Source organism: Panthera pardus, unplaced genomic scaffold (genome assembly GCF_024362965.1).
Source record: "Panthera pardus isolate Hobbes unplaced genomic scaffold, ASM2436296v1 HiC_scaffold_24, whole genome shotgun sequence".
Classification (NCBI taxonomy): Eukaryota; Metazoa; Chordata; class Mammalia; order Carnivora; family Felidae; genus Panthera; species Panthera pardus.
The window spans coordinates 43,003,333-43,012,422 of NW_026526810.1; the positions used below are offsets into that span (position 1 = coordinate 43,003,333).

The following is a 9,090-nucleotide window of genomic DNA, read 5'->3' on the forward strand; positions in this document are numbered from 1 at the left end:
AGAGAGATGGATTTTGCTTCACATTATTTTTTTCTCTTTGTTCTTTATGACCAATTGTTTTTCTCTTACAATATGATGTGTTAGGAGTCAGGTCTGTGATCTTGGTACAGAATATTTCCCTCAATACTAATAATCAATCCATGTAAGAGTTAACTTACTTTCTAAAGGTTATTTCTACTACATCTCAAAGCAAAAAGAATTCTAATTACCCAGCCACCTCTCACCATTAACACTGTGTTATTTAACTAAATAGGAAATGCCTATTTATCCCAAACATCTACTTACCAATTAGAAAGTATTAAGTAAACACCATTTGTGCTAAACATAACTTAATATTTTATAATGTATAAAGCACTAAGGGGAACCCTTAGAAATCTTCCAAGCTATCATAATGAGTATGTATCATTATTATACAGTACTGCAGACACAAGAGGGTTTTTTAATCTTTAAGTAGTATCATCACCTACAAATATCTATTATATTTATTCTTGTTCCAAAGTTACTGGCACCAATTAATTGTTCAAAAATATTTTAATTCATGATAAATAGGAGTTCACAAGACCTTTCCCTTAGACTCCAAATTGCTTGGTTTTCTCATTAATATTTAGAGACATATAGTAACAAATATCTTTGCATAAAAATATGAATAAGCTTTACTTTTTAGAACGTTTTCATCTGGCTTTAAACAGTCCAGTAAATTATCTGTCTTGTAGGCATTTTAGATAACCAAACTGAGAGACTGAGTTCACAATAAAAAGGGAAACACGATATGGCTTAACTAAGAAATAGCTGAAAACCAGGCATGCAGCAACTATAACTACTTTGATATGTACCTCCCAGGTGCTCCTATACTTTTTTTAAAACTGTATCTGGAATTTTATAATTCTATTTTGACACTTGAAATTTGTGTTACATCTTGCGAACTTTATAATTTTTCTGCATTCTCAGACACATCTTCATTCTCATGGAAGGAAGCTCTATATTCCAAACACAACAATCAGCAAATTATATTTTGCACATAAGGCCTCAAGTACAGACAACTGGAACCAACTGAGAGAAACTCATCAAAGCTTATAGTGTCAAGTACATTAAGTGAAATTTCACCAAGGAACACAAAACTCACAAAGAACACTTACAAAGTCAGGCTCAAATTTACTTTAAGTTCTAGAGTTTATGATACTTTTCCCCTATTGGGCAGCCTCTTTCCTTACTATCATTACTGAGGAATTTAAAGATTTCAAGCTCAGCCAAGGAATTTGAGCATATTTTGGCTCAGACTCCTCATTCACTCTTTTTGGGGAAATTCTCCTCCAAAATCAAATATTGCAGGTATAAACCATGTCTATAATTAGCCAGATTGCCTCCTCTGTCAGAAAAAAAAAAAAAAAAAAAAAAAACAGATGCTCTAAGAATTCCTTTCGAAAACTAAAAAAACACCATTGGAAATTCCCTGGATTTCTTTCCATGATTGTGGTTATTGCTGAATCCTTTGGAAACTGGATACCACAAAGCAGGAATCAGGGTGATTAAGACCAATAAAGTGGATGGAAGTTGGATGTGCTGCAACAGTAAATTGGATAGCCATAAATCACATGCTAGATTATCAGGCAAGATTCACATCAAAAGAAATGAGGGAAGATATGGGACCCCTAACTGAAAAAAGGTAGTACTTAGTCTAGAGCCCTTGGTCAAGAGCAGGAAGACACGCACCAGAGAAATCGGACATGGATCTGTAATGTGACATGGCTCCGACCTAGGAAAAGTCAGGCAGGAACGTCCCTTTTTATTCATCTTCCACCTCTCTTGAAGCTACACTTCTGCCTTTCAGTGGTTCTGTTCATGAGCTACGTGGGTGGGCGCTAGATCCTGACATCTGCCATAGAGCTACTGAGGGCCTCATGAAGTCAAAATTCTGAAAATTAAGAATAAATCAGGGTTACTGATCATACCCTCATCTCTCTGCCTGTTCCCAGAAGCATTTTGTAGTGGCAGACTCCTCACAAAGCCTCAGTGATCTGTAATAGTGAAAGTCATTCAGATTTGCCGTTTCATTATTCTATGAAGAACACATATAACAACATTGGAATCCCAGGGCCATTGATTTCATCAAAAAAAAAAAAAAAAGGTGTTCAAACCTAATCCAATTTGTTCTAAATGTAGTTGCTAAGGTAATTACTAACTTAGGTCACAAGAGAGGCTTAGGTTTTTCCTTCTGACATTGTTTTTCTTTTTGTTATTTCTTACTTTGTACACTAGTCTCTCTCCTTCCCTTACCTGTCTTTTCCTCTATTAACTAGTAATATTATAGACTTTAAATTAAATATAAAAGCAAACAGATTTACTGATTACTCACTTTCTATGTATAAAGTAGTGAAGAATATGAACATAATTAAAATTAATGATAGCTAGTATTCTTTGGACACCTAATCTATATTAGTTTATTTTATTCTTGTAAAAACACTTTGAAGCAGTGCTCTTTATGGTGCCATCATCTTCTGATTGAGAAAACAGAAATTTTGAACAATTTGTCAAAGTTTACACAGATCGTGTACTTAATTGCCTTATAGTATTGCTAAAAATTTTTTTTAAATATTAGGTGGAATAATAAATATCTAAACTATACATCAAGCCCAAAAGCGAAATCTCATAAGAAAGCCCATGATGCATTAGCAAATGAATCCTGCAACTAATTCAGTTTGTAGGATTGTATAAAATCTCGGTGTTTGGAAACTGAGTATTATGTTTAATTGGGTCAGAGACTGGGTAAGAAACTGGAAGTAAAACAAAGCTGGAAAGGCAGTCTGAAATCTTGCTGTAAAAGAGTTACTTGTTTTTCCATACTAAGTAGTTTAGAATGTTGTATACAAACTGGTGTCCTTGAAAGTTTTTGCACAGAGAGTGACATATGCAATGATCAAGGCAGTTTTTAGGACAATGAATCTGGCAATAGCAGGCAGAACAGATGCTAGGAATAGAGGCTCATAAAGATAGAACAATTGGAAGATCGAAGCAGTATTTTAGTCATAAAGAGACAAGAACGTGAACTAAGGTGGTACAATAGGAAGAGGAAAGAAAGCATGGCTAGAAATGATGTACCAAAAAGAAACAAGATTTGGTCATCAATACAGGTCATGAGGAAGAAAAAGGCAGGGCAAATAACTTGAGATTTGAGCGTGGGAGACAGGAAATTAGGAAAAAGAGCAGTTTGGAGGAGACTAGAATGCAATCTCTTTATTTTGGGGAAACATGTAATGCAAATCCCCTTAATGACTTAGTATAGGCCACTAAAGAAGTTCAGTTCAGCAGGACAAAGAGAGGAACAAAAAATTGCTCCTAACTCAAGGCTAAATGGAGGAAAAAAGCAATTGATGTGGGAATTTATTGTAATTTCTTTTATTTATTTATCAAGATTTAGGTCTTATTTTTTAAAAAAAGATGTTCTTCTACTGTCCAGTAATATCGTGACAATTTATTGGGTACTTAGCATTATCTTCTAATCCTATCAATTATTGTCCAAGAACTAGAATTAAATTTTAATTTTTACAAGTTGGAGTTTAATCTACATATTTTGCCCCCTGTCAATCAACCTACTTTGAAATTAAGACATAGATAGGTTTGAGAAGTTTCCCAAGTTTGCCCCTTCAGCAATGAGAGGGCCCTGCAATTCCCTTCTAGCATATTCTTACAAGTGTGCCCATCCAGAAGGAAAGACAGCTGGATAGAGAGGACAAATCTACTCATGACTAAATACACATACACTTTAATTGTAAATTTTTTTATTGTTTATTTTTGATAGACAGAATGTGAGTGGAGGAGGAAGGGGGTTGGGGGAACACAGAATCGAAGTAGGCTCCAGGCTCCATGCTGTCAGCACAGAGACCGATGCAGGACTCGAACTCATGGACCATGAGATCATGACCTGAGTCTAAGTTGGACACTCAACCAACTGAGCCACCCAGGCGCCCATAATTTTAAATCCTCTCAATAAAATGTTTTATGAATGACTCTAATAAAGTGAGCAGCTAAGTACCTGAATACCATTTGTTTCTTGTAACAAAATGGCAGCACCTCAAAATCTATCAGAGCTGCAGCAAATATTTTATGCCTCCCCATACAGGGCTGTATACACAATATGCAGTTATCTGGAATACGATCAAGCTAATACTTATCATTGTCTCGTATGTCAAAGAAAACACGTTGACCAATTGTGTACAAGTCCTGAAAGCATTAATTCTGCTTCTTCAGTTTGTGAGGCAGGAACTGATATTTATTAACCTCTCACCTTTGGAGAAGCAAAACAGAATCAAGTAATTCTGTGACTACATTTCAAATAAAGTCAACTCCATAGAGTCTGCACTATGTAAATTTCACAGAATTTGAGTCTAAGGACTAAGTCTTCATGAGCATCAAAGTCTTTTACAGATGAGAAAACCAATGCTTATAAAAGGACAGCCCCAGTTTACCCAGGCAGTTGAGGACTGAACCAGGATTTGACTAACTATAGCATTTTTCTACTAGACAGCAAAATGCAAGGGACTCTGGTCTAAATGTGCCGATTCTCTATTTTAATCTGATTGACAATTTTTACTAAATAGTTCTCACTGATAAAGCATTTGCTTAGGGTTTTTTCGCGGGGTGGGGGAGGGTGTTGTTTTGTTATGTGCCACTTAAAAAAGACAGGATTTAAAACATGTCCTTTCTTCCTCCAATGTTTCTAGGATCACATCAGCAGTGTCCCTGCTCAGAAACATGCCTCAGTGATTGTGCCCAAGTCATCAGTTCTTCCATCTATGAAACAGAAATAGTCATCCCTATCTGAAAAGTACTCTTTTTCTTTTCTTTCCCTTAGTTTTAACATACCTGGAAAAACTAGCTCTGGCATATATGTTATTTCAACTTATGAAACTAATGAGGCAAAATATTTTCATTCAAAACATGTTTTTGTCTATCAAAAAGACATATTGCACTTAGATTCTTAAGAGCCAGAATGCTCAGAGGAAAAAAAAGTGTATTTTACCTTGAACATAGGACTTGGACCAATGAAGACTGGCTGTTGGGAATAGAGACCGTCTGAAGGTGAAGTTGTAAAAGTCTAAAAGAGACAAGAAAATATTTTAGAGGAAAACCCATCTCCTGGGATCACTTTTTAAACATACTTTGCAAACCGTGAGTATAATTTATTAAGTTGAGTTTTATCTTGCTAACCAGTATTTATTTCCAGAAAATAATTTACTATGCAGGGAAAATAATATAAAATACTTGCCATATCAAGATCATAATATTTTCTATAGGCTGGGGCTAAATGATTTAACTAGGATATGCAAGAGATAGGAAACATTTATCCCTCTTGGATCACAACCATTTTCACAAGAGAAGGAGAAATGATTGACTTCGTTTCTACTTTTGATCTAGAGGTTAGAAGATCTTGAGAACTTTTGATCTAGAGGTTAGAAGATGACCTTTCCTCCTATGTCGTCAAATACACCACATGGAGCAAACAGTGCTGTCGTATCCATTATCTCTACAGAGATTGTAGAACTGAGGGCTCAGTCTTCTGCAGGCTGAAAAGCTACTAACTGAGAGGGCTATTAATAAGTACCACCCCCCTTTTATAGGTTGGAAGGGAACTGGAGTTTAGCCATCCAAGCACAGAACAGAACACTTAAGATCCGGAAAAGACTTGTAACAATAACATTACAACAAAGGATGCAAGTTTCATTCCTTCAATTTGCATTATGTCTTGTGTGATATTACCTTAAAGGTATTATCAAATAAGTTGATATTTATATAAACTGTAACACCATTAGAACGTGGCTTTTTATCCTTAAGAGGGTGGTTTAGAAACAAATTTGGCATATATTTAAAATTCTGAAAATTTCCAGCTGAACAACAGGTATATTTTTCTCAGGTAGAAAGGTGATTCCCGTTTCAAAAAATCTGGAGAAAGTCCTTCCAAGAGTAAAGACTATGAGATGGAAAGAATGAAAAACAAAAGCTAATGGTATGAAAACTAGAAGATGATGTACAGGTGGCATTATGTCTCAGAAAACTTACGCTAGGGACTTTACAATGCATTAGCCGAATAGGTCAATAGGAGTGGAAGTGCATGGAGTATTGGGAAAAAGAGCATTGGTTCTCAAACAAGTAGTTCTGTGTACCACATACTTCATTGCTTTGTAAAGACTAGCTACCATAGAAAGGTGATAGACAGCCAAGGAAGGGAAATAGTTTACCTTGTTAATAATAAGTACATGGTAAGTGAATTTTCTAGGCTTATCTAACATGTTCATCTCATATTTCAGATGAGCACATGGTGATGACCATTTCTAGAAGAACTTTCCAAATCCCTGTAGTGGAAGCCTCACAACAAATAATCAAATGCTAGGAAATAAACCTGTACCTGTTTATTCACTTTCAAATTCAAGTTCACAGTTCGACTGAAATTATACGTAGAATTCCATTGTGGTCTGAACTGGTAACTTTGTATGTGAGAGTTTTGAATATTCTTTTAAATTATCTCAGCTCAGTTCATTCATCAGTTTGAAAAATAATCATTTAATGGATTCAGTGAGATTACTGTAGTGTCATTGCTATTGTGTTTCATCCACAGATGTTATGTTTTTCATACAAGATGTCAACATAAAAGAAATACACAATTTTTTCCATACCATACTAATGAATGCAAACTCAACTTATGCCCATCTTTCAAATCACCCTTCTGGCCCAGTAACTGCTTGTAATTATTTACCATATTTTGATATCGTTGTTATTATAGTAAAGGGTGAAATTTTGAAACACCTGATTTACCCATTTTTTCTTTGTATGGCCCAAATCAGTGCTCTGTATTGCTAACATGTGGCAAAAAAGAGGTTTTAATTTTAAAAGAGCAGGATGGTGATTTACTTTACAGTATGCATAAATTACAGTTTAAATCTCATTTATTTCTACTCCATTTGGAGTTTGAAATCTTAAGAAAATACTAGTAGCAATAAAGTCAGTTTCTAGAGCTTTGGCATTAATTCTTTGTATTAAGTCAAAAATCTGTAATTATTTTGATATATATAAAAAGGTTCCAAACTTTCCCATTCTCTTATTTCTCCCCTCCAGTAAAGCTCATTGAATTTCAATACATGTTTAACGTATTACCAGTTGTACCCACTTTTATGAAAATAATGTACTCAAGTATAAAAGACTGCAAGATTTTTTAAAGCACTATATTTACTATTAATTCAAAAATAAGATAAACTTATATTCTTACTTTTTAAAGAAATGCAGAGTATTTCCAAAAACTCATTTTTATGTGAGTTACCCACCCACCTCTTTCCTTTTTCCCTTTAAGTCTAATAAAGAAAATTGACTTTAAGCTTTGTCATTTCAGCCTAAGGTACTAAAAGGCAGCCAACGTTACTATTGTTGCCCTTTCTCTTTATTATACAAGTATATCGATGATGTAATTGCAGAAGTTAGGGTTTACTCGAGCTGTTGAAGCAAAAGGATTTTTTTAGACTGCCTCCTTCAGCACCATAGAACAATTGTAAAACAGAACCAAGTATACAATTTAAGCAATTCGTCTCTTGAAAGCAAATCCGCAGGATCTTCGTCTTGAAGGACTGATCAAGAGGTCGAAATGCAGAACCACTGGTAAAGCTCAATTTGCTCCAGACCGATGCTGAGCTGGAAAAACACTTGAGCAACACAGTGCTAGTGTATGGCATTTTGGCTTTTAACCCCTTCCTAAAAGCCTTCAACTTTTATGGTTGGGTCTACTGTTGCCCCCCAAAGCCCACAGGATTAGGAAACATCTCAGCCTTTTATCCCAGCCTTGTTTGTCCCTAAGCAGATATTCCCCCTGAAAGTTGAGTGAAAACTAAGCAATCATTTATCATTCTGCATTTCAAATAAAGCAATGATTGAGAAGTCCATGATCCTACATAGAGCCACCCATATTATTAACACAGCAGAGCTGAACATTTACAAATGTATCTACTACACTAGGAGAACCCTCATGGCTGTGATTCAAAGTGCAAATAAAAAGAATCAACAAGAACATACAGAAACAAAATCACATGCAGATGAGGCAGAGCATACAGGGAAAAGAACATACCTGAGGGATTCTCCTTTTAAAAAAAAAAAATGTACACACCAGCTGGGCTGTTTCTCCCCTCCTTTTGGAGTGTATGTGTTTTCCCTTCAGGAATACCACTTGGAATCGTGTTTCTAGTCTCCTTTCCTTTATTCAGCCACAAATAGTTAGAGCAGGAGAGGAGGCTGCATCCCAGCGATCCGACTCAAGTGCAATCAGGCATGCCTTTGGTCTGCAACGGTGTCTGTTCTTGTCAATTCTATCGTGCTCCCCAGGCAGCAGCCTCCAAAGCAATTTTACAACTTAGCTGCTGGCATGAAACTGCCTTTCACTCTCCTCATTGCCAAATTGCTTCGGCAGCTCATTTCTCATCCCTGTCTGTAAGAAAGCAAACCGGGTTGTCTCCCGTGCGTTGACGAGCGCCAAGGTTCATCAACAATTGAGGGTGAGGAGCATCGCGGCTGAGTGCGTGCAGGGAACTTCACACAGCGCGGGCCACGGCTGCTTTGGGGAATGCAGCACAGACACTGCGATCCCCCAGCCTCCTCTGCCCAGAGCGCCTCGGCTCCCTCTGCTGTCGCCCCTGCTGCTGTACAGAGCAGCTCCTCCAGGCTGAGCCACAGCCCCTGCTCACGGAAAAGCACCGTGGCCGCTGCCAGGGGTGGCCGGCGTCACCACCACACTGACAACTAACTGTGGGACGCAGCTTCATCGCTGGGGAAAACGCCTGGGTGCCAGAGCTTCCTCAGCCTTTTTTTTTTTTTTTTTTTTTTTTTTTTAAATCACGGAGTGATGACCTAGGAGACAACTGTGCGGCCAATTCTGCTAGCTAGCTGTGTTTGCAGCCTCTTTGATAACGAGAATAATTCAAAAATTACTGGTTCAGATGTAATTGGCTGTGCTTGTAATCATGAAAAGTACACTGCACACAGTCTAATTCCCAAATAGCCACTGAGAGGCAGCTGACTGGACCCCGTATTTAAAGGGAATAGATGCTGGGATCCCAT

General features: G+C 36.9%; 1 protein-coding gene across 6 annotated transcripts in view; it reads right to left on the bottom strand.

Moving 5' to 3' along the window:
• The window catches only part of UNC13C (unc-13 homolog C), a 610,270-nt gene extending 601,500 nt beyond the window's left edge, over window positions 1-8,770 (bottom strand). For all 6 annotated transcript variants that reach the window (XM_019442067.2, XM_019442063.2, XM_053889051.1 and 3 more), the window contains exons 1-2: window positions 8,105-8,770; window positions 5,018-5,092 (exon numbers count right to left, since the gene is read on the bottom strand). The gene's annotated coding sequence lies outside the window, so the exon portion shown is untranslated. The remainder of the gene's footprint in view (window positions 1-5,017; window positions 5,093-8,104) is intronic.
• Between the last annotated feature and the right edge of the window lie 320 nt (window positions 8,771-9,090).